The following is a 26,191-nucleotide window of genomic DNA, read 5'->3' on the forward strand; positions in this document are numbered from 1 at the left end:
GTTTCAGAAAGCTCATCCATTTATCTGTGCCGCTGGTAACTGTTGGTAAATTACGCTGGCACTTCAGGGCCACAGATGGGGAATCAGAAGATGAAAGAACGAACCCGGTAATGTCTTCCAGGGTCAAAGTCAGACCTACTGTATGAACAAAGTACAGACATACGAGAATAAGGAGACTGAGTATTTGTAGAATCCTTTCTCTTTGGGTCGCTCCAAACTTAGAAACTCAAAGAAGGAACAGTTTACAATAGTGCCCTCAAAACACTATGCCTCTCACTCCCATTACTGAATTTAGTGGAAATCCCACCCAAGTAGGCAACATATTGCAGGGACCCTAACACAGGCTCCCAGTCCACTGGGGTTACCCTGCTGGAGGTCAAAGCAATTGCTTCTGTGGTTGACGCGGAGGTCACCTTTAAGGGTACATGGCTTCAGCTGCTTGTCTGAAGCGGTCATGTTTCCCCCTTCCCCACAATAATCTCCACTGGAAGGCTCCAGCCGAAATGACTATGCTTTTGGTTTCCCAGCAGTGGCCAGGTGCTCGAAGGGCACTCATTCCCTGTGCTGAAAGCCAAGCTGGTTTCTCCGTATCTCTGGGTAACTCAAATCATTTCAGTATGAGTTGCCAAGTATGTTTGTTATTTTGGGAAATTGGTAGAGAGGGGAAGTACATCCAGAGTTTCTCTTAGCTTTCTTTGAGTCTACTGAGACCCCTGGGAAATAATTTATTGCCTGTAGCCTGGAAACATTGCTACACATTCAAGAAGGCTCCGCTCTGCTCATTGGCAAGCCTGGGTCTCTGGCCATGTTAATCTCATCTCTCTCATCCTTGTCTCCACAACATCCATAGAGCTAAGATAGGGGTGCCTTGGTGGTTCAGTCAGCTAAACATCTGACTTCGGCTCAGGTCATCTCATGGTTCATGAGTTTGAGCCCCGCATCGGGCTCCGTGCTGACTCAGATAAACATTAAAAAACAAAAACAAAAACCAAAAACCAAAAAACTAAGATAGAGCCACCTGGAAAGGAAATAGCCTTCTTGAGGCCACTTGACTAGTCTCTGGTCACATGGAGTCAGCTACATAATTTGTAGGGCCCAGTGCAAAATAAAAATGTGCGGTCCCTTTTTGAAAAATTATTAGGGACTTCAAGATGGCCAAGAGCCAAGCGTTAAACCAACTGCACAGGTCACATGCCCACGAAGGCACATTGCATGCAGCTTTCATTTGAAGTCTCTAGTTTTCAGAGAGGAGTAGATGGAGGAGGCAAGTGCTTCGAGGGCCATGTAAGAAAGCCTAAGGCAGAGTGACATCAGGGGGCTGCTTCTAACAGGGTACTCTGGGGAGTGTCTCGTGGGGTCGCTATGAATAACAGACACCATTCGAAGTACTTCCATATGTTAAATCCTTTCATATATACACATACATATAAATAATTTACACCTACTAAATCATAAATCCTCTCAACAACCATACGAAACAGGCGCTATTATTTTCCCTTGCTTTGCAGATGAGGACACTGAAGCACAACAGAATTTAAGAAAACAGTGATTGAGAGTTTGGGTCTCAGCTTTCCGATGCTAAATTTCTATTTTTCAGATCTGCTTGGAGCTGACTAGACCCAGAGGGCCTGCGTCATGCTAAACTCATGGACAACTGATTTCTATGCCACAAAACAAATTTATTCCCTACAGAGATGGTGTTACCATTCCAGTGAATGAAATATTCATTCCCATAATCCAGGGGACCCCTTTGGGAATTAAGGTGCCTAGCGTGACTTATGAAAGAATTAGAAGGTTTCTCAGTGAGCACAGAATCAAAACAAAGCTAATTGCCTAATCTCAAGGGAGGTGTCGACCAGACTAACGCAAAATCTGGGAAATCATCCTCCTCGTGCTTACTGCACTTCTTCCTGGTGGATGGAGTGCTCCTGTCTGCTGAACACAGGGTCTCTCTCTGGTGCCTGGTGTCATCCAGGCCACCTCATGCCAGGCCAGTTACATTACACTGAATGGGCGGTCCTTTTCCTTACGTTATTGTGTTCTCGTCTGGGATTTGATCCCAAACGTCATGATCTCAGCAGCAACTTATTTACACACCATCCCTGAGGATGCCCCATCTATAGAAGGCCTGCTGATTTCTTCCCTGGTAGAACCCAGGGAAGTTCACCATTCCACTTCCCTGGGTGAACTGAATCTAGGCTTCTATGTGCTGCCCAAACTTAGCATTTGAATAGCTCTAAAGAGGAGTAGAATGGTAACATGTTAAAATGAGGTTATGTTGATTCCATCACGAATTTAAGATACGTAGGCCAGGCAGCATCTTGGAGGTAAGGTAACTCCCTATGAAAGCTCCTATCTGAGTGGCATTAAATAATTCAACAATGAAATTACACTCAGGTAGGTTTCAAGTGGGACTGAGGAAGGAGTCATAAAGTAAATGACTTGCATCATACGGGAATTAGTTTTTTGTTTCGTTTTGTTTTGTTCGTAGCCCTCCACTTGAAAGTTGTCTTCTCTTTGCCAAGCATCGGGGTGATTCATAAAACCATCTTCTGATGTAAAAGAGAAACTGCTACAAGTGATTTCAAAAGGCATCTTCTGGGAGCCAGTTTAAAGAGTAGCACAATCGAATTAGGAAGATGATGACGGTGATGACTGTAAATAACATTAAAAATATAGGTGACAAGCATTGTGCTAACTGAATAGAAAATATTATTTTTTAACAACCCTATGAGATTATTCCAATTTTACTGAGGGAAAAAAATGAGTTTGGGACCAGCAATGGTTATAAAAATAAAGGTAAAGATTCTTAAATCCTGAACTAAAAACAGTAAGAATTGGCTGCAATTGGAAACTTGTGATAGATGGAATAGATGGTTCCAGGCAGACCAACATGGGCTGAATACTTGTGGGGCACATGGGGGAAGACCAGAGAGCACAACTAGCCAAGCAATAAACATGGAAAAAGTCCTAAAAGGATCTGAGCAGGAAAAGGACCAGGTCAGGCATTCCCCTAGGTTAGGCCCACCTGGATAAGTCCTGAGATCTCTCACTGAGAGAGGATCCAAAAGCCATTTACTCTTTGATTAGGTGTGGATATGAATTGTAACTGACTGTATGCGTTCATTTATGTTCCAGTTAACTGCTGAGTAGATTACTTAGATGTCATCCCATAGTGTGGATTTTGCCTTTCTTTCCTAATTTCTTTTGCTCCATTGTAGACTCCAGCTAATAAAATCCCCTCAATACTGTGAGGGGCCAAAGCAAGCTGATCCCCAGAGTCACTTAGTCTTCTGCTCCTCCCCCGGGATGTGGCTTAATCATATCCATTTGTAAAAGAGGAGCTGGTGGCTCAGAGGTACTCAGTAATTTTCACAGCTAGGTAATTCACAGCTGAGGGTTCAGATCCTGGCCTCATTCTCTCTGGCTCTTTCCCCTACAGTGGAGAGTCAGGCAAACAGCTGTACTTGTACACAAGCCATCCACCAGGCTTATTCTTGTGTTCAGCGTGCCTCCCACTGCCCTGCCTTCCCGTAGCTTCCCCTGGCCTCCTCACCAGGTACACCATCTCCTTTAGCTCATTGCTTTGCCTACTCATGTGAGGTTACTGAGAAAAGCAAGAATATGGCTGGGATTTCTTACCCACACTTTCATGTTCAAAATCAATTCTTTGAAAGCAAAGTCAAAATCCAATAATAGTAATAATAATAGTTGTTCATAGTTAAAGCAGGAAATCAAATAGTGCTTCTATAGCATCTACTATGTGTTAGATACTGTTTTAAGTGTGGTTTATTAATTCACTTTGCCCTATATCTTCATCAAGCAGTGTGTGTGTGTGTGTGTGTGTGTGTGTGTTTGTGTGTGTGTGCCCACGTGCGCACATGTGAAAGGATGCTAGAATTTCAGTTTTCTTCTGTTCCAGTCTTTGAACTTCTCAAAATGAATTTTAGCAGGGCCGGCCCTAAGTAGAATCTGATTCTAACTTGTGGCTCCAAAAATGGTCCCACTCTAATGTCTACCTCCTTGGCAAAAGGAGGGGCCAGACAGGACTCAAGGGTCTAAGGCGCATCCTGCATTCCCCCGGGCCTGGTCTCCCTGGGAGTGTTTCCCACAGTCTGTGGTTCCTTCTCTGCTTCCTTTTGCTTCCTCCTCTGCCACCACAAAGTCTTTCTTTTTCATCTTGAAGAGCCACATGCTAATTACCAAGAACACCAGCAGGGCCACTCTCCTCCAGCTTTCAGGACCAAAGATCCTGGCTTATGGGACACTTGTAGCTGTCCCTGCACCCTGGAAGGGCGGTGCCAAAGAGCCAGGAGAGACACATGTGGGCAGTCAAAGGGTAGAATCTGGCTCCCAGGTCCAAAGACACGCAAAACCAAGCTCTGTGCAGTAATTCCCCTCATAAATCTTGGCTTTCACTATAAATTATTTAGACTATCCAGTTTCACTTCCTTCTCCTCTCCCATCAGATTCAGAGGATTTCAGTCTTGAGAGAAACATCGAACCTGAACTAAGCATCATCAACTTGATCACCTTTAAAAGGCTCTGGTTTCACAGGGGAAGCCAAGGATGGGGAGATGTGGGGGCAGGGGGTCCTGGAGGCAGGGATCAGAAGATATCTGTGGATAAAAAAGGAGTTTGCAAAGCCAAAATTGCTTTGGACTTTATAATATTTAAGATGGTACCACCCAAATGAAACAAAAAAGTCTAGCCCACCTCACTGGGCTGTGATGTTATTGCCCTTAATAACTGTCCTGCGGGGTACACCTCCAGAAGTTTGAAACAGGAAATAAACAAGGTTTCAGGGGCTACAGCAAGACAATAATAACAGCTTTGGAGTGCAGCTGCAGCCACTTTCTGTGATTAGGTCTCTGTCCCTCCCTTGGCCTTGGCAATGGGTCTAGGGTGCTATTTGATCCCTAGGCTTTCATTCCACCCAGTTCAAGTACCTGCTTGCAGGCTTCTCCTGGCCCAGCACACAAACAAACTTTAAATGACAAAGTAAAACACTGGCAGTGTTTTCCAAGGCAGTCCTGAGGCGGGGATTTCCCAGAGTTTGTTATGAGAGGCAACCTGCCTCCCAACCAAGTCGGAAAGAGCCAGGAACCAGGTGGAAAGCCATGAGTCAGGCCTAGAGAATTTCAGTTTCAACACCCACTCAGCAAGAGGCTGTTTAATTATACCTGTTACCTTCAATGTAAAGGTCACCCACCCTGTGGTAAATGATTAATTGCTGGCTGCTTCACCTACTGTTCTGATTCTAATCCCTTTACATTTCTGGTTAATTTTTGTTAGAAAACCGTGATGTACTTCATTTTCTTTTATGAAGAAAATGATAGCCACAGTTGATGATCAATTGGTAAGCAGGCTCCATTTGACAGGTCTTTTGCAAACAACTCTGTGTAGAATTGAAGGGTAGGGTTGGGCAGCATGGTACCCAATTTGTAGTTCAAGTTCTGCTGTAAGTGGCTCACCTGAGTCAAACATTCACTGGATGTTTGGAAATCAGTTGACTAATCATTATAATCTAAGCAGGGAAGGAAGAAAAGATTCAGGCTTCTAGAAAGAACATTCATTGGCGTCACGCTGTGACTGCATTCAGGGTCTTCTAGCCCTCAGAGTGACTGACCCAGGAAGATCAGAAGGTCCCTTCTTAGGACTTGTGTTAGGACGCTTAAGTCAAGGGTAACACTTAGCCCTGTCACACTTGCTGGCTTTCCTCTTGATGGCGATGGCCGAAGGGAAAGAAGAGAGTTGCCTAATTTGACCTATAACACACACCACAATTTAGCCCCTTCATTTCCCTCAAGAATATGATTATTAAGAGTCTAATTTGTTGGGGATTATTTTTAGGAGAAATGAGGGGAATGGGGGATTGGCAGATGGAAGGAGTGTCAAATACATTCTGATAATTTCTTCACCTTTTTTCCTATCCAGGACTCATTTAATGTCTATTGGAAGCTTGTAAATAATCAGAAATACATCATATGTACCTGCATCCAGGAGATGACTCAGTTAGTTAGCTTACCAACCATGGGAGTATTTAAGAAAATTAAATATTTATTCAGATTAAAAATAGAAGTGGAAATAAATTTAACAATTTTAAATGCTGAGAAACACCACAAACATTGTAATCCAACCCTCTCCCCACACTGCCAATAGCATACTGTTTCTAGTAACTAATTGCCTGGCATACCTCTATACCTTTTTGGCTATGTACTCTTTGATCACCTCTTCATATGACGATAACTTTATAGAACGAAACAATAGAAGGATAATGCCGGACCCAGAAGTCTTTCCTCCAAGATGGTTGATCAAAATCAGTTTTTTAATACTTTAAATGAAATAATTGGGATGCTAAACAATCGACTGACACAGGACATATTTGCTATTTATAGTACTACTTCTGGGGCACCTGGGTGGCTCAGTCTGTTGAGCGACCGACTCTTGATTTCGGCTCAGGTCCTGATCTCATGGTTGTGGGATTGAGCGCCATGTCAGGCCCTGCACTGAGGGTGGAACCTGCTTAGGATTCTCTTTTTTTTCTCTTTCCCTCTGCTGCTAATTCCTGTTCATACACTGTCTCGAAAAAATAAATAAAAACTAAAAAATAAAGTATAGAATTACTCCTATAAGAGTTTGTACTCTACAGACACAGAGAGAACTTCCTCTTTGCCTAGATGTCCATGAGAATTGAAATCTCTGCATGTGATTTTATATGTTTGATGACCGGATGAATTCCCACAGACCAGCTTCTGCCTTTGTAATCTCATGCTTGGGTGACCCTCCCTTTCTCATGTATTTACAAGTCCAGATTCTACATAGTGCATTCATATCATGGTATGACATCTGGCTGTGCGCCTTCATATCATGATGCTGGATAAGTTGGCGCAGTGAGTTCTGGGAGTATTTCTAGAAGCAATCCTACACCAAGATGAATCACAATGACATAACTGTTATCTACAGACACGACTGTGAACCATATAAATATACCCTATTAAATCCAAACTAAATGTATCTCCAATTCACCTTCACCTCAGCGGAATTCCAAAAATACTATGGCAACACTGCACAAGGATTAGTGTGGTAAAGGGAAGACAGAGTGGAAGGACAGTTTTAAGTAAATTTCAGTCAAAATATTTCACTTCTGTAAATTTTAAAAAATCCATGTGACCGTGGGTCTTGCAGCCTAAGTTTTATTAACTTCACAGCAGATGTGCCTCTGCTTGTATCCATTTTCAAGCCCAGTTCAATGCTCCAGAAATAGCTGTTAATTGAAAGAATGGGGAACCCAGTCTGTAAAGGACAATGAAAAGGGATGAAAGAGGACATCAAAGGCGAGGCTGCTGCTATCCGTGTGTGCACCCAAAGCAGCATCTCAGCCTGACGTAGGTGCCAGGAAGCAGCCAGGTGGTCAACCACAAGAACTTTCTAGGGATGCATCAGGCTAAGGATCTAGTTTTTTGGACTATGACACTTTTCAAAAGCACAGAGCAATCTTGGTTGTTGAAGAAAGTGAGAGGGCAGCCTGAATATGCCAGAGTAAAAGATAATACAAGTTAGTTCGAGTGTGGAGAGGCGAGGACAATAATAATAATAATTATTATTATTTTAATAATAATAATAATAATAACAAGGTCTCCAACTTTACCCCAGTAATGGCATTCTGTGTGTGGCCTGGAAGGAGAGCAGGTCAGAAGTCACTTATAGGTAGGTATACAGAGGTTTCTGAAGTGAGCCACAAATGATATCCATTTGCTGGCTCCAGACAAAATTCTTTACTAAGTCTAAAGATCTTCCCACCTGTGCTTTTAGGAGGCCTTTGTGGAAGCTCTTTTCCTGGGTAAGAAAAGAGGTTTACAGAGGAGGGAATGTGATCTGTGAGACCTGTGGGATTTTTGGACCTATGAGATCTGTTGCAAAGCTGGAGCTAAGTCCTCATGTTCACCATTCTCTACTCTTCTAGGGCTCCAATATTCTCCTGTTGGTTCAATGATTCAATGACTATGTATTAACCATATGCCAGGTACTGTTCTAGAACTGGGAGTACAGTGAAAGACAAGACTGGCAAAGCCTTTGCCCTCATGGAGCTTCCAATCTGGGGTGGGGAGACAAACTGTATACAAGCAAAAAATTAATATGTATCCACTCCAGATCGTAGTAGGTGTTCTGGAGAAACTGAAACAAAGAGATAGGATATAGGTTTGGAGAGGTGGAGGTGGGTGGTAACAGCCATTTCAGGAGTGTTTTCCCTTTTGAGGAGATAGCACCTTGGGCTGGAAAGATGAGAAGGAGGCAGGTGTGCAAGCATCCAGGCAAGCATGCTCCAAGGAGAAAGGGAGCACCAAACATGAACGTTCTGAGACCCATGAGACCTGGCACATTAGAGGGAGAGACTGCACACCAGTGTGTCTGCAGTGCAGTGGTGGAGAAAGGCAGAAGATGAGATTAGGAGGCCATATCATGGTGAGTTTTGTAGACTATGGTGAAGTTCATGGACTTGGACAAATCAGCTGCTCCATTTTGACAAACTGACTCTCCATTTTACAAAACTACGCCACGTTCCTAGAAGGGTACAAAGAAGGTGACCGTGGTGAATCTAGAAGCCACCAAACCAGTGCCAGTTGCAGGTTCAGGGAACTGAACCTGAGTGAAGGGAGAGTGTGCAGACCCCAGAGGAACAGTGGAGTGAAGTGAATGGGTCTTACACGACCCTTGCTGGGGCATGTGCCAAGGCACTCAAGAGAGTGATCTGGCACCAGATGTACAGAAATAATTTTTACAGGGGTGTCTGGGTGGCCTCAGTTGGCTGAGTGCCTGACTCTTGATTTTGGCTCACATGATGAGCTCATGGTTCATGAGATCGATCCCCACGTTGGGCTCTGAGCTGACAGTGCAGAACCTGCTTGGGATTCTCTCTCCCTCTCTCCCTGCCCCTGCCCATCTTGTGCTCTCTCTCTCTCAAGATAAATGAACTTCTTTTTTTAAAAAAAGAAATAATCTTTACAGTTTATAAAGTTTGGTTATATGAATGAACTGTAGTGGGAAAAGGGAGGTTACAGAGAGGTCAATTGGAAGGTTACTGTGGTTGTTCAGGCTAGAAATGGTGGTCCATGGTAATATCTGCAGGGCGTCTTGGGGATAGAGCTGCAAAGACTTGCTGAACAATTGGAGGAGGGTGTAGGAAAGTGGGGAGAAACATGGTGTCATCATTTGCTGAGACAGAAAAGATGAGAGAGATAAAATTTCAGTGGGAAGACCAAAAGTTCTGTTTGGCTGTGTTGTTTGTGACACTGAATAACATATCAAATAGGACATTAGATGATCTGGAGCCCAAGGAGGAGTTTGGAGTTGTGTTTATATATCACTGGTTTTACTAGCTCAGATTGAGGCTTCAGCAGTGTTGTGAGTAGCCATGCAAATATACAGTTCAATCCTGCCATTGACCCCTCTGACAAGTTAGCTAGTTGTTCACTAGAGATTCTTGCTTCCCCCCAAAAGAGCTGTTGCTGGAAGCAGCTGCCCACCAGGACCCATTTCTTAGACCTCTTACATTTAGGTGGGAATCATGTGACTAGTGTTTCCAAGTCAAGGCATTACAATGTGGTTTTATCTTAATCAGTTCCTCTGCTTCCCTATTTAGGTGGCTGGGTGCAGAAGATAATGTGTCTCTTGGGCAGTATTTCTCAACCTTGGCACTATTGACATTTTGAGCCAGAAAATTCTTTGTTGCAGGATCCGTTCTGTGTGTTGTGTATGCATGGCCACGACTTAGAACTAGTTGTGAAGCCACAAATTGGGAAGAGATCTGTGTTTCTGAATCACTACATGGACGATAGCCATCACCTGCTGAGAAGGAGAACCCATCTTGTACTGTCACATGAATGATAAATATATGTTTACTGTGTTAAGATACTGATGTACAATTAGTACATCTTAAACATTCTCACCACAAGAAAAAATAATTTTATAACTATGTAAGGTAACATATGTTAACTAAACTTACCATGGCAATCATTTCTCAAAGTATACAAATATCGAATTATTATGTATGTCTGAAACTAATAAAATGTTGCATGTCAATTACACTTCATTTGGCAAACAAATTAAAACCACTGTAACCCACAGGAAGAAATATATTGTGACCTTGGATACACATGAGTTTCACAGAAAATACTTAATATTACTATGAGCAAATAACTGATATAGATAGGATGCTACACCACCATTAAAATTATGGCTATAAAAAGTTTGTAAGAAAATGGGAAAATGATGATTTGATTGAGTGTTGAAAAGCAAGAAGTATTAACTGAGCTCTTTCCCATGGCAATTACCTTGAGCACTATGCATAAAAGTCCGCTTTTGCGTAGACATGTTGTTTTTGTAATAGAAAGGAAACCTAATACTTCATTTCAAATCCAAAGAAAACCCAGGTTCTGGCCCCCACAATGCTTCTGACAGACTACATAATCTATAAAAATGGTGTGAGGAAAATATGTTGCTTCCACAAGGAATTCTGGTGGGAAAAAGAATGACATTATTTGTAGCACTTTCCAAGGACCAGTTCTATATAAATATAAGGTGTTATTCTATCTGCCTTTCACAATTAGAAAGAAAAAAAATATTATGAAACATTTTCTTTTAAAAAATAAGACAGAATCCTGAGTAATTGCTACCACAGACATTCAATAGAGCATGGAAGTCAAACTCAAATGGAACCTAGTTTCCTGTCTCACACTCTTTTCCTTGATTAAAAAAATTCTAAGTCCTAAATCTACAGGCAACAGGGATCCCTGGCAGCTGCAGTAGAAATAAAGGAACCAGTTTCTGTTGAGACATCTCCCTTCCTGGAGCTCTCAATGGAAAGTTTATAAAAAGTAAGATATAATAAAGTTAACGAGAAGGCAGAAGTGCAGTCTTGAAGACTCCAGTTTTTCCTAGAGGACCTCACAGATTTTCCTTTGCAATGTTGTCTTGTGTAGTTGCACATAACTTTGCCAATTGGTTCCAGAAGTTGGTCAACTGTTTTCATATCTCTCTGAGGAGTTATCTTTTGTTGCTCACAGCATGGACACTTCCTAAGACTGTAATTTCTTGGACTCCAATTACCTGTGAAGTCTCTTTTGGAAAGATTAAAACAAGTATCAAGGGTACCATCATCTTGTTTTCCTGCCCAGGTACATTAGTGTTTCATACCTCAGTGGATATAAAGAGAAATTATGGAAGGTGGAAGAAAGAGATTTTAAATAACTTTAAGGCAAAGGATGGGGTTAGATACAGATGGAGAAGATGAATAGAAAGATGCTCCTTATTCCAGAAAGACCATAGAATGGAACATTATCACTATCCCCCAACCTAGAACTCTCTAGCCTTGAAATTCCTTGGCATTCCTATTAACAATAATAATTATGATGCTTGTAATGAAAGTAATCATATCTGGAGTAAACAATGATCTCTAAGTGCTGGACACTGTACCAAGCATTTTATGTGTATTACTTCATTTAATCCTCACAATAACCCAAGGCGTAAATTTTATTATTATTCATTCACGCAAGAGGATGAGTAACTTGCCCAAATACCAAAGATAGACATTGGCATTGTGAGAATTTGAATTTGAGTCAGTTAGAATCCACAGCTCATGCTCTTAGCCATTATGCTTTACTGCCTTCTTGATGCCCCTAAGATGCCCACAGTGGAAGTAACTATATATTCTAGAACCGGTCTCAGGGCAATCATTGCTAATGTACCACTACGGTAGTGGTATCCTCTTTTGTTAACACCTTCATCTTTAAGAAATAATGTTTTCTCCAAAACCCTAATGTACTAGATCCAATACACTGTGGAAAACATTTCTTTCTGCTTCTTTCGAATTTGTCAGTTTAGAATTGTCCCTAAGTGACCATCTACATCCCTCCTGGAAATAAATCCACTTTCTAAGAGCACGTGCCATTTGGGCAAAGGACCCAGCTCCAGCCTCAGTGATCAGCCCAGACTTGGGCACATGATTCAGTTTGGTCAGAGTCCTTCTCTGAGACCTTTCTAACTGAAGGTAGTGAGAAGACTGTAGCTACCCGAGCTCCTTTTTGGGGGGGGCGGGTGGGGTCTTATTTTATATTGAGCTTCTGAAAGAGTCCTGATTAATATAACCTTACCCCCAAATTCTTCTCAATTTTTGCTTTAATGGAGGCCCCAGTACACTTTAGCTATAGGAGATTTTGGTTTTGTGCCAACAAATACCAAAAGATTCATCTGAGAATAATGAAAAATGAGACAAAGAGAGGCAAAGGGGCACTGATAGGGAAATATCCTCATGTTTGAGACATAGTGCTGGAGTGTCAGAGAACGTGGTTCCAAGGGAAGTTATAATATTTCTTCTCAAAATATTTGTTTAAATATGGTAAGAAATTTTAACAAGGAGGAGGTGCTAGAGAAGATGCAGTCCTGCCTAAATGTAGGAGAGTCCTGAAGATTTTCTGGATCTAATCTCTACCATGTTGTGCCAAGTTTGAGGACTCATTATACTTTAGGCTTTATAAAATATTTCTCCTCTGGGTGCTTCTGTTTGCGTAAATTTTCTATATTGGGTATGCATGTTTTTCTAGTGGAACCTTTCTCCATTGTACATCTTTTTTTCTCCCCCCTAAGGACATATAAGAAAAAAATCAGCTTGTTTTTGTATCTAAATGGAGGTTTGTGCTAAACACAAAAATCTAACTACAAATAAATTATGCTCTGATCTTGAAGGATAAAACAAACACAAAGCAATGCAGAGCTGTGTTTTGTCAGAGCCAAATGGAACATGACGTTCAGAAGTTTCCAATTGGGTTCCAAAATTAGAATAAATCTTGGCAAAATGCATACTCATGTCCCCTTTAGGAATCTTATCATTTGAACTCATTACTGGCTACTCCATGCCTTACTCATTCCAGTAGCTCCCAGGAGGCCTGAGGACCTGCCTCCATGAGTTATGGAGCTGCCCTAAGCCTGCTGGTTTTAACTTTGTCTAAGTTAAATGGAGGCATTTCTAAGGAAATGGGGCATAAAAAAACTTAATAAGCGTAAGACTTGAACACCCACATCCAGCCCCATTTCTTCCGGGAAGTCCAGGTGTAGAGAAATTGTGCACTGAGTGGCCTTCGCTACTTGGTTCTACAGCTATAGCTCTCTCAAAAAGCACTTGGTGGTAGGTGTTGATTCTAAGCCTTTGGGCTGGGCCATGAACTCTGGGTTACTGTGAAAGTGTCTCTGAATTATACATTCTATAAGAAATAGTTCATTTCTAGATTAGAGGCCTTCTTGGATAGGGAGTGAGGTTCAAGGGAGAGAGTGTGGGAGTTCCTTTCAGGAAGTTCTTATTTGGCTGCCAATTAGTATCAAGCAAGGGTGAATACTTGCTGAGCTTCCTTCCCAGGGACAGGATGTCAAACTTCATCATTGGAATGGACTGGAAGATCTTCCTTCTGTTGTTCATAGGGCCTCTCAGCTCAAGACCTCATCTTATCTCCCACTACTCATGAATCAGAGTGTAGACACTTTCATCAACCAGTGCCCTGTTAGCTCCTTAACATGCTGCGTTCATTCTAACCTCTAGACTCATTCCAGTTTCTCTCTTGGAATGCTTCCTTCCACTCCCCTCTGCAAATGCCATTCATCCCATAAGCCCATCTCACACCTTCTCACATCCTGGGCCAGGCATCTCTGCCAACAGTTTCAACCCACTTTGGTTGCTTGCCTCTCTCCTTTTTCATTGCCTACATCAAACAATTACTACTCATTAATATTCAGTCTTTTATCTTTCTGCAAGTGTGTCCCACAATTACATCAAAGCATTTAGAATTCAGGGCCCATATTTTAGACTTTCTTTTTTATGTCTCTTGAAACTTGAATGATAGGTACTTGGAGTTTGCCCAAAGTTGAAAGTAAATCTAACCAAAGATGAGCAAAATCTTTAGATCAAAATATACAGAATATTACTGAGATAAATTGAAGAAAACCTGAGTAAATGAAGGTATAGATCATGCTCATGGATTGGAAGATTCAATATTATAATCGGATGATTATTTTCATGAGCACAAGAAAGGCAAAGATTTCATTAATAGCACTTATATATTTTATGACGAACTAATCATAAAATTGATATTACAGGGCATTAAAAAAGAAAAAAAATTCTGTTAATCAAAAGATACCATTGGGGTGCCTGGGTGGCTCAGTCGGTTGAGCGTCTGACTTAGGCTCAGGTCATGATCTACAGTTTGTGAGTTCGAGCCCAGCATCGGACTCTGTGCTGATAGCTCAGAGCCTGGAGCCTTCTTTGGATTCTATGTCTCCCTCTCTCTCTGCCCCTCCCCTGCCTCTCTCTTTCTCAAAAATAAATTAAAAAAATATACACCATTAAAAAGTGAAAAGTGAAGTCATGGATTAGAAGAAAATATTAGCAAGTTATATATCTGACAAAGGACTTCTCTCTCTCTCTCTCTCTCTCTCTCTATATATATATATATATATATATATATATATAAAGATCTCCTACAAATTAATAAGAAAATGATAGACATATATACAGACAAATATACAATATATTTGAAAAGGTAGTTTACAAAAAAGAAAATCCAAAAGGCGAGTAAACATATGAATAGATGCCTAACTACATTAGTCATTAGGAGAATGCAAATTAAAATCATGAGCTTCAGAAACAGACACCAGAATGGCCAAAATGAAAAATATATTCAACACCAAGTACTGGAGAACATTTGGAATATTTGGAACTCTTGCACACTATTATTATACAGTGGTAGTATACAGTTGATACAAGTACTTTTCAAATGTATTTAGCAAAATTGACTAAATCGGGACATATGTATACCTTATCAACTGGTACTTCTACTCCTAGGTATGTATCAGTACATATGCTGGTCAAAAGACATGTAGGAAAAATATTCACAGTAGCGCCATACATAATGACCAAAAAGTGGAAACAATCCAAATGTTCATCAACAGTAGAGTTGGGAAATAAATGTAGTATGTCCACACAATGAAATTCTTTCAGCAATGAGAATGAGCAAATTATTGCTACTTACAACACTCTGGATGAAGCTCACAGACATATTGTTGACCAAAAGAAATCAGACACATGGAGTATATATTGTAAGATTCCATTTCTTTAAAGTTCAAAAAAGGCAAAACTAATCTATGGTAACTAAGATGGCTTTTAGGATGCAATGATGTTCTATTTCTTCATCTGGGTGGTTGTTAACAAGGGTTTGGTCTTTTTGTGCAAATTCATTGACCTGTACACTTACGATCAGTGCACTGTTTCTTTATGGATGAAGTATTTATGTTTAAAAGTAAAAGGTTTCATCTCAGGCAGATGAACTGTCATTCAGCAAGGATTTTCCACTGCTCATAAGCTCAGGAGTTTGATTGAACAAACAGCCCCATAAATCCAATTTCAAACCTCATCTTGACCTTGGAAAGAATAAAACACTGGTCTGAACTACTAAGCTCTTCCTGCTTCAGAAAATTTACTCATAAAACCATTTTATAGATGTTGCACTTTGCTTTCAACAGGAAAGCATCTTTATTAATAACATCTCCGTCCTCATTATTTCCCGTTGTAGATCATCTCCTGGCTTAGAGTTGCCTGTCTCTCTTGTGACTGTCATCTTGTTGAATCTTGCATTACAATTGTGTGTATTCTTTCTCATTCCACCACCCCTGCCTCTTGAGGGCAAAGTAGCCCCTTACGCTGCTCAGTTCAATACACTGGAGAGGCTCAAGGCTGGATTTTTTAAAATTTAATTTAATTAGATCAATTGCAAGGCTCAGGGTTACAAACTACGTGGGTGGTGTCGTCTCCACTTGATCATACCTTGGATTCTCGGGAGTCAGGTAGAAGGCCACCATCCTCACCCAAACCCAGCCAAGGGCTGGGGCATCTTTGCTTGAGTCTGCAAGACCACAGGTTTGATTTGCCAAGGTTGTTCTTGGGTGTTCAAATTGGTTTAGGATATTCCAACCAGAGCATTTTTGAATGCTGAAGGCAAATTGGGAAACACATTTTCCTGTTTTTGTGTAAATTGTCTCAATTATACTAAAGTATAAAAGAACATTAGATTTGGACTCTAGAATTCCTTAATTTAAAATGTTTCTACTTTACCCTTATTAACTCTGGAACTTTGGTAGTGGAGGTGGGGAAGGGGCACTTAGCACCTGTTTCCTAATCTTCCCCCAGTGGGACAGTAATGCCACCCCAAAGGATAACTGGGAGAATTCATTCAAGTACACATGCCTTCAGCTTTTAACATTACACATTTATTCAAAACATTCTATCAGCTCTGGGGACTCACAAAGGGCTCACAGTCCAATTGGTGAGAAAGATGTATGAACATATCAGTTCTGTATTTCTCAACCTATTTTTCATTATTGGCCTCTAAGGAGCCTTCTTAGACATTTTTTCCTCGTCGTCCCCTGCCCTCCGTGAAATTTTAATACCACAGATACACTCTGTATATATTTATGAATTGTAAGCATATCTGTGCTTTATAATAAAAAGAGTAAGGTTTTTTCCAGCCCCTCCTCCAGGAACTACTTCTCGCCCCCTTGGGGGAAGATATCTCCTCCCTTGAAAATGAAGGAAACAAATATTACAGGGGAGTGGGAGATGTAATAGGAATAAATGGTACAAGATGTAGAGTCACTCCACTGCTCATGGTGGGGGAGACCGACTGTGGTGGGTGTTCTCCGGAAAGACTCCAGGGATAAAAGGAAGACGCCGGAGATCACAAAGGTGAATCAGGACTGCCTGGCAGGCACACGCAGGGGAAGTTCCCACAGAAAGGCATAAAGAGGTGTGAGGCAGTGTGCCCATTCTGGGTGAGTACAGATGGGGAGGCCCGGGGCATGAGGCGGGCTCCTGCAGCCAGGGGGGGCCTTGAATGCCAAACCAACAGCAGACCTTACCTCCAAAGGCGTCAGAGACACACAAAAGTTTTAAGAAGCAGAATGACTTGATCAGATTCATACACTTGCAAGTTCCTTCAGGCTTTTGTGTGGATGAGGCAGAGAAATCAGGTCAGAGTCTATTCCAGAAGTTAAAGACAGAAATCCTCAGGCCTTGAATGAGAGCAGTTGCCTATGAAGATGAGAGAAGGGAAGGAGATTTTGGAGACAGGAGGAAGTGGAACAAACAGCTTATGAGACAGCACCGGTATGCTGTAGGTAATTGATGAAAGGGCCGTTTGCTAACACTCAGCACTTGGGACGCTTTGGCAGCTTGACACTGCAAAGCTTCCCAGAGGTCTCAGGACCGGATGGCTTAGATCTCTCAGTGGCCTGAGGTTTGATATCGGTAAAATCAATGTTTTCCTTTGGGGTTAAACTGGGTAGAGCAAACCTAGCCAGTGGGCTGTGAGGGGACAGCATGGGCTGCTCCTTGGCTGGGCCCCAACTACTGGGCTGAATGACTCCATGAATTATGTACAACAACGGGACAGTACAGGCCACAGGCATTCTTGGACCCGGGCGTCGTGTTCTGCTCTGACTTCAAGTGCTCCCTTGTCTCTCTGCTCCAGCCAATCGGAACCCACGGGTGACATCACCAGCTGCCCTTGCCCTGTGGCTTTGCTCTCTTCTGGGAATCACCTGGGCTGCTACCAAGACTCTTGAGCGATGACCCTGTGCTCCCGTTTGTGACTCTAGCTCACAGTAAATCAGACCGCCTATGGATTCTCCAGCATGAAGTGGTTCATCTCACTTCTGTTGGTAGCTTTTAGGATTATGAAGAAATTTTAAAAGGCGGCAGTTGTGTATCCTGCAGGGAAAATGAGGAATGTTAATGTCTGGACGACTCTTCTACTGAACAGTAGGGCAGGAGCAGAGGTCGGTGGTCTTTTGGCAACGGAATGAGTGTAAGGAGATGGACCAGGGAGGGTGGCATCTGCTGATGATGTGGCTTCTTCTCTTTACGTTGGGGAGCTGGTGTGGCTGCCCCACAGACCTGCTAACAGGACCTCGGGGTGCACAGGGAGGTGTCTGTCCACCACCAGGGACCCTGTGATACATACTAAAGCCCATTCCCTTCAGCTTTACACAGAACACACCGTGTCTGAGAAGACTGCTTTGAAGAAAAGGCTAATGCTCTTTTGCCCATTCTGAGTCAAATCTGTGCACTGGGGGCCGACTTCTCTGCACTCATCTTTACCAAGCCTAAATCCCTTACAGTCCCTCTTGAGGCTTGCAGAAGCCGGCCACAAAGGTGGCACGAAAATCAAGAACTGCTGAAAGTTCCCCTCCCAACCATCTCTTTCAGTCTCCCTTCTCTTTGGCTTCCCCAGGCTCTCTACGCTGCCTAACCCCAGCTGGACTAACCCCCCCGGCGCTTAGCCTGTTTATCCTGGCTGTGACCCAGAATGCCCTTCAAGAACTTGAAGTGAAACCTGGCTAACGGGCCCTGGCCTGATGCCATCCCAGGGTGTAGGAAACTGGACTCAGTGGGGCTTGCAGAACCTTCCAGATTCCACTTATTTGTTACGAGGAGATGGAAGCCACAGCATTGAGAGGGGCCCAGAGCTGAAGGTGACTAAAAAGCCTGCTGGGGAGCGCTCAGATGCTCCAGTGAGGCCGGAGCTTCTCATGTGGCTCCAGTTCCATCCCAGGCAGGGGCTACCTAACTATTGCAGGGCCATAGCCAAAGAGTGCTGACTTGTGCATTTTGGAATCTGAAGGGAGGTCTGCGGTGGTGTGCCATAGTCCCTGACATAGTCACCATTTAGAAATTAATTGGATTAGGAACTTTGAGAATATGCCAAATAAACACTGTGAGAATGCAAAGCTGGCACCAGAGACCAGGACACTATGACAAACTCGGGATTTAGAGAAACTTGGAGGGGTTGAGCAGTGATGTCATGTTCTCAAATGTTAATGAGAAGTGTGAGTGGTTTTCCTATTAACTGCAAAGTGCAGGAGAGAGGACATGTGGCATACCATCCATTGTGAACTGGAAAGCCTTCAGGATTTTAGTGGACAGTAAGATCGAGGGAATAGAAAACACATGATCTGGCACCTCAACTTTTACATATCCAAAACTGAGCCTGTCAAACTTGTCCCTCTTGACAGTTCCAATGTCTATAGATTAGAGCTATTAGCCTTCCAGAATTATCTATTATATGGTTACAATCTATAGCCAACTATTTAATAAACATATACTTGGTACATAATCCCATAATGTGTTTTAGTGAGTCATTTTATCATTCGCTCACTTTCAATAAATATTTATTGAGCACATAGTAAGTACCATGCCCTTTGTTAAGTGCTAGAAATATAGTAGCAAATAAAGTAGACATAGTTCCTGCCTTCCTTGTTTTATCAGGGGAAACAGGCATTAAAGCAGTAAATACACATATAATTATTCAAAATTATAGCCCTCTTTAGCTTTATGAAAGTACAAGACTCTAGACAGCATATAGTGGGGAGATAGGCCCGGCTTTGGGAGGAGGATTCAGGGAATGTTCCTTGAGAAAATGAATTTTGAGCTCCCTTATAGTTATATGGTTATTTTGCCCAATATGGTAGCCACGAGCTACATGTGTTTGTTTTTTTTTAACTTAAATGGATCAAAATTAAATAAAATTAGTTCAGTTCTTCAGTTACACCAGCTATATTCCAAAGCTCAAAAGCCACCTTCAGCAAGGGGCTACCATATTATATAATATAGGTATACAATGTTTTCATGTTTGTAGAAATTTCCATTGAGCAGTGCTGTTACATAGAATTTTACCGGCTGGAAAAGGGAGCAGGGGAGGGGGAAAGAAATACACTGAGCCAGAAAAACATACTTCTTAATTTAGAGAAACTTAATTATAATCTAAGATAAATAAACTTTTTAGAATATTCATTTGATGGTGATGTTGGATGATGGGTTTGGGTGAAGGATCAGAGGAGATGGGAAATGTCCCTTCCCTAGGTTCTCTGACTCAGGCTCAGACAGATAACACCTAGCCAGCTGTTCAGCATTTATTCCCACATGGGCCTCTGGTTCTGGACCTTTGCCTTGGTTCTTGGGTATATTAAATAGTTAGTGACCAATACAGCATAATGGAGAACATTATTGTACTTAAATTGTTCAGCAAAATATAAAATGAATGACACAGAATAGGGCAATTGACAATAAGTGTTCAATTGTATCATAAAAACCACATGTAACTAAATATTGGTAGTTGCCACCCTCTGAGCTCTCTGCCACTTGCGACAGCCACTGTCCTTGAGTGAGTCTTAGTGCTCCTGAGAGTCCTGTCCTGGGCCCTATTCTCTTTTCACTCTATCCATTGCTCCCTGACTTAACATATGATCCATATGCTGATGGGTTCCAAGTGTATTTCTAGCCCCAGCACTCTCTCCAGTTCTTCTGACTTCTAAATTCAAATGCCCACTAATCATCTTCAGTTGGCTGGGCCAAAGACACTTCAAACTCATTCCTCCAGTGTCCATCCAGATTGCACCTCCTTTTCTGTTCCCTACTTCAACAATGGCAATGTTGTCTAAACTGGGAGCTAAAAGCCTGGGCACCATTCTTGACTTCCACACTGAAATGCCTTTGGCCACCAAGTCCTGTTGATTCTGCCTCCCAAATCAATTCTTGAATTTATTGATTTGCCTCCCCCTCCCCCATTCTGTACTATCCTAGTTTATTATTTACTGCCTGGATTATGTGACCATTTCCCACCCAGTCTCCATGATCCAGTCTTGGCCCCTTCCAAATCATGCTCCACAATACAGCCATAGCAATCTTTTGAAATTCGATAATGTCCTTCCATTGCTTAAAAGCCTTCAATGCCTCCCCAGTACATTAGTCCAAAGTCCTTTCTGTGGTTACAAGGCTCATCTTGGCTTGGCTCTGTTCACTTCTCCAGCTGCTTCTCTTATCCTTTATCCCATGTATGTTATTCTGTAAAAACACTTAGCTTCATTTAGTTCTGGGACCCAGCATGTTTAACTTTGTATTGGGATTTTTTGCACATACTATTTATAGAGATAATTTTACCACTACCACCCCTCTTCTTTCCCCTCTTTTTCTGGATTATTCAGTTTCAATGTTATTTTTTTTTTCAAGAAGACATCCCCCAATTCCTCAGTGTGGGTTTAGCTGCCCTGTCATATACCCTCTGAAGTGGGTTTAAGGATGCCCCCCTAAATGTCCATATCTGAATTCCCAGAATCTGTGAATGTTACTTTATTTGGAAAAGGGCTCTTTGCAGAGGTAGTTAAGGATTTTGAGATGAGATCATGCTGGATTATCCAGGTGGGCTCTAAATACACTGAGAAGTGTCATTATAAGAAACACAGAAAGAAGGAGGAAGATGTGAGAAGGAGACAAAGATTGAGTGATGCGGCTACAAGCCAAGGAAAGCCCAGAGCCACCAGAAACTGAAAGAGGCAAGGGAAGATTCTTCTCCAAAGCCTTCAGGGGAAGTGTGGTCCTGTCAACACCTTGATTTCGGTATTCTATTATCCAGAACTATGAGAGAACAAATTTGTTGCTGTAAGCCACCAGGTTTGTGGTAATTTGTTACAGCAGCCCTAGGAACTAATACATCCTTCCCTTGCTTCTATGATGCCTCTTTTCACAGTGCTTCGAAGTGGCCTCTTTATGCGACTGCCTTCCTAACTTGCAATAAGCTTCATTAAGGCATGGGTTTGTTTATAAGCATATTCCCAACACTTGCTCAGGACCTGGTACAGATTAAGCAACCGATAATCATTTGATGTGTGAATGAAGCACTGTTGGCTGATACACAGTAGACTTGGTGGAGGAGATGGACTTGAGCTGCTCTGACAAAATGGGCAGCATTTGGGTGACATTGCGATGGAACAGTTACAGGAACTACATCAATGAGGGTCTAGAGATAAGAACGAGAGTAATACGTGGACTCATAGAGACTGACATGACAGGACGGGGCTCCTAAAATACAGCTGGGTGAGCAGTAAGGTGAACTAATAGGACCTACTCCTGCAGGCCAGAACTTCCCTAGAGGGTGTGCTCAGCATCTTTGTGTGCCGGGAAGGGGTCCCGGTTTTCCGTAACATCTGTTCCCCCCATTATGGCTGGCCGGGGTCTGCGGCTTCAGAGCATCCCACTGTAGCACACGGACACCGCTATGCTCTTTGTGGGCCATGCTAAAAAAAGACTAGGAAATACTTCTAAGGTGAGGAGTCATTGAAGCTTCTCGAACTGAAACAGGATAGGGTCAGCTACATAATTTGTGAGCCCCAGTGCAAAATAAAATTGATGGCCTCCGGCTCAAAAATCATAAACAATTTCAAGATGCCAATAGGAGAGCATTAAACCGGTACAGATCCTTCTAAGTGTGGGGTCTGGTCTAATTGCCAGATCTCACACCCCTGAAGCCAACCCTGACCGGGAAAGATTTGCTGAAGGTGGGTATGAAGTCACTGTGTGAAATGGGTTGAACGAGTAGGGGATATAACAGGGGGATGCGGTAAGAGGCTCCTGCGATAAACGAGGAAGGTGGAGGTGATGAGGTTCTTGGTTCAGGTGGTTTCACAGAAGTACAAAGGGAAGAAAAAGGCAAATCTGAGAGGTAAGAGATGACACGCACTCACAGTCAGGGGTGCTTCAGGGTCTCTCCAGATTTCTCAGAGCAGAGGAAGCATCAGGGAGCCCTCGAGGAAATGGGGAACATTAGTGTGTCATTGACCCTGTACTGCCCGGGAGCTATCTCAGACAGGACTGGCCATTTTACTCCACAAAGGAACCACATACAGACATCAGACCTAATAACTTCCTGACTTTAGTTAGGATGCAAAAGGAAGAGGGAGAGAGGACAAAGCCTACAATACTTCTGGGGGCCAGAATGGGGGCGAGGGTGAGGAGTGGTGGGGACTGTCACAAGCTCCGGACTGTCCACAGGTGCACATGGTTATGTGGGAACACAAGGGCATGGTGGCCAGAGTTTCAGACCTTAAGGGAGAAGCTAAAGATCCAGAATTGTGAAATCTTTCTCAATTTTTAAGAGTTGACAACTAAGTTACATATATATGTAAATTCTTGAAAACATACACACACACACACACACACACACACACACACACACACACACACACATATATATTGTACATATATATATTGTAAGCTGAACCATACCATACACACTCATGGGCCAGATCTGGCTAATGCGACTCAGCTTGCAGCCTCTGCATAGGACACGGCAGGTAAGAACCAGAGCTGGGCTCAAATCCTGCCTCTGCCTCTTGATCGGAAGGGCCCTTCTAAGTCTCACCCTTCTATATAACGGGGATGATTGTGGTAGCTACCTCTTGGAGTAGTGGTGAGGTTTAAATGACATCCTTTAGGTAAGGCACAGATGATGGTAACCGATAAGTACATCAATGTTGGCTGTTGCTGTTTTTAAGCACCCACTACATGCCAGGTTCTGTGCTGTGTACTTTATATATTCTATTTTATTTTGTGCTCACAACCATGCTTTCAAATAGGTTTTATTATAGTATACTCATCTCCCATAGGTGGGGTGGAAAGAAAGGCTCAGATATCCAAATTCACTTGCCTCAAATCACAGACTCTGAGTCTGAGCAAGAATTCTAATATTAAAATTTCCGCTTCCAAAGGTATTGCTTTTTAAGCAGTGTCTCTTACCCATACTGACTCTTGTGTTCTATTTTGGAGGTTTTTAGAAAGACTGTTCTAGCCAACAGTACTTTTCAAGGAAAATTTAGTAACAAAACAAACTCTAAAAAGAAATAAAGCTCTCCCTCTCACCCTCCCAACTCAAACACACAAATGCTCAAAACAAAAGTAATGAAAGCTGCCAGTGCATTTTCTCCCCCATCCAGTGGACTCTTAAATAACATTGTTTGGGGGAACACATTATTCTTTGTATTTTCCCAATTCCTCAGGACAACCACTGCATTCCTATCCTGCCTCAGAGGTGAAGAAGTTGACGACAGCATAATGGATAAGGGAGCTATGTACAGGCCCTAAGGCAAGAGATTAACAGGTAGGACTCCAGTGCCTTTATTGAGTAGACAAACTCTCTTGGGTCCACTCAGCAATGGTGACAGGTGTCAGAGCCAGGCACGGGGCCCTGGGGCCTCTGTGCCCTGGAAGGCAATTAGGTATTTGCTCAGTGGCCTATACTTTATGTATATCCTCCAGTCTGGCAAAGTGATCACTCCATCCCCTGCTACTCTTGAGGGGCTTTATACGCTGGAGCTATCTACCCAGGATCATCCAGCAAGCGATTTTATTTTCTTAAAAAAAGGAAGCAAAAGGAAAGAAAAGATTTGCACTGTTTGTAGGTCTCAAAGTAGCAAGAATTTTAACTTGTTCCTGGAATAAATTCTGGCGCATTCGAAATGAGAGCGGATTAGGTAGGGGTGGGGGAGATCCCAGCTGGGCAAGGCAGAGTGATGAAATTCATGGCAAACAGCTTTGTTTGAGTCTTTTGACTATGGCCAAGCCAGTAGGGCTGAGAGCACGATGTTCTCAATAACAGCCTTGACAATAACATGATTTGTTTCCCTTCCAAAGCCGAAAATGGCATCTCAGCCTGCAAAGGAGAGCTTTCTTCTGAACCTGTGGGATGGGAGAGCTGATTTCATCCCTCAGAGTAGGAGATGAAGGCATTAAGCGGAGCAGACTCAAATCAAAATGTCATCTGACCATAACACTTGCCTAAACAATACATATTTTATTTTGTTTTGGAGGAACTTCTCTTCAGTCTTTTTATGGGTAGGATTTCAGACTAGGATGTCCTTCTTCCCTAACCACCAGAGTGAAATTGAATATTGCCTCAGTCCAAGGGTACACATCTGCATCATTTTCGTATTTCACAGCAGAAACTAAGTTCTGAAGCTTGACCCAACCCAGCTATTTTGAAGGCCCTGAGCTGATACCTACCTAAATGGTTTTCCCTTCTTCACACTTTTCTGGGTTCTTTCAGAGAATTGGGAAGATGTAAAGTAAACTTCAGTGCTTTCTCAAAAGGGCAAACTAAAAGCTAATAGGGGTTTATGCCGTTAAGAAAAATAATGGCCTAAGGATGTCTGAGTGGCTCAGTCAGTTAAGCGCCTGACTCATGATCTCACACAGTTGTGGGATTGAGTCCCACACTGGACTCCATGCTCAGTGTGAAGCCTGCTTGGGATTCTCTCTCTCTCTCTCTCTCTCTCTCTCTGCCCCCCTCTCTCTCAAATAAAAAATAATAATAATGTTAGCCAGCAGTTAATAATGATTGCAAGTGATTGCAAATCTCTTGAGCTGCATCACCGCTACAGATAGAAATATGCGAGGTTCCCATATTTCTCCATCATTGGAAAGCATGGACTAAACTCAGTTCTGGCCCAAAGTAGTGCTCTAGTCCTCCAGGGAAACAATAAATCACCAAAGACATGGTCCCTCCCCTCACTGAAATTCCAGTAGAAAGCAAAACCAGTCACATACATTCATCTACCTGGGAAAGGCAGGCACAAACTCCAAGGTGAGCACTGTGCAAGTTCATTTTTAAATCAATGGCTTGAATTTAGATCGCATTTGCCAACGTAAATTATAACCTAAAGGTTGAGTAAGTTCTCGAGCTGCCAAACCACAGCCCATTTACTTATTCAGACAAGTGTAGGATTTATCCTCCTTTTGCAACTTTGTTTCTATGGACTAATGAATGGATCTCCATGGTCTTCATAGTAAATCACAGAAGCTCCACGTCACCATCCTGTGGGAGGGAATGTTCCCTCCTCTCTCCTTTTACTAAGCTTCAGCTTTTTAAGAGTTCCAGTGGGGGTGAGAAACTGGTACCTGGTTATTGGTGGGAGCAGTGAGTGGTAGGTGCCTTGGGTGAAGACGGAAAAGCAGGGAGGCCTCCAGGACGTTAAGGGAGCCGTTCCTCTGTAGGAAGGAGTTTCCATCCCCGCTGCAGCATTTCTTAGTAGTGGCCGCAGGCAACACTGTTCTGATGAGTCCCTCGGCCTTCAGGGACCCTTTGAAACTCAGTTTCCACACCTGGAAAACAAGAACAACAACAATAATAAATGATGCTTCCTTCATGGGATTGTGAAGATAAGGAGAGGGGAGATGAGAAAACACCTAATACAGTGTGCTGTCACAGAACTGGCATTCAGGAAATATTGAATCTGGATCTGTTAGAAAAAAGGACAACACATA

This window comes from Felis catus, chromosome A1, assembly GCF_018350175.1.
Source record: "Felis catus isolate Fca126 chromosome A1, F.catus_Fca126_mat1.0, whole genome shotgun sequence".
NCBI classification, from domain to species: domain Eukaryota; kingdom Metazoa; phylum Chordata; class Mammalia; order Carnivora; family Felidae; genus Felis; species Felis catus.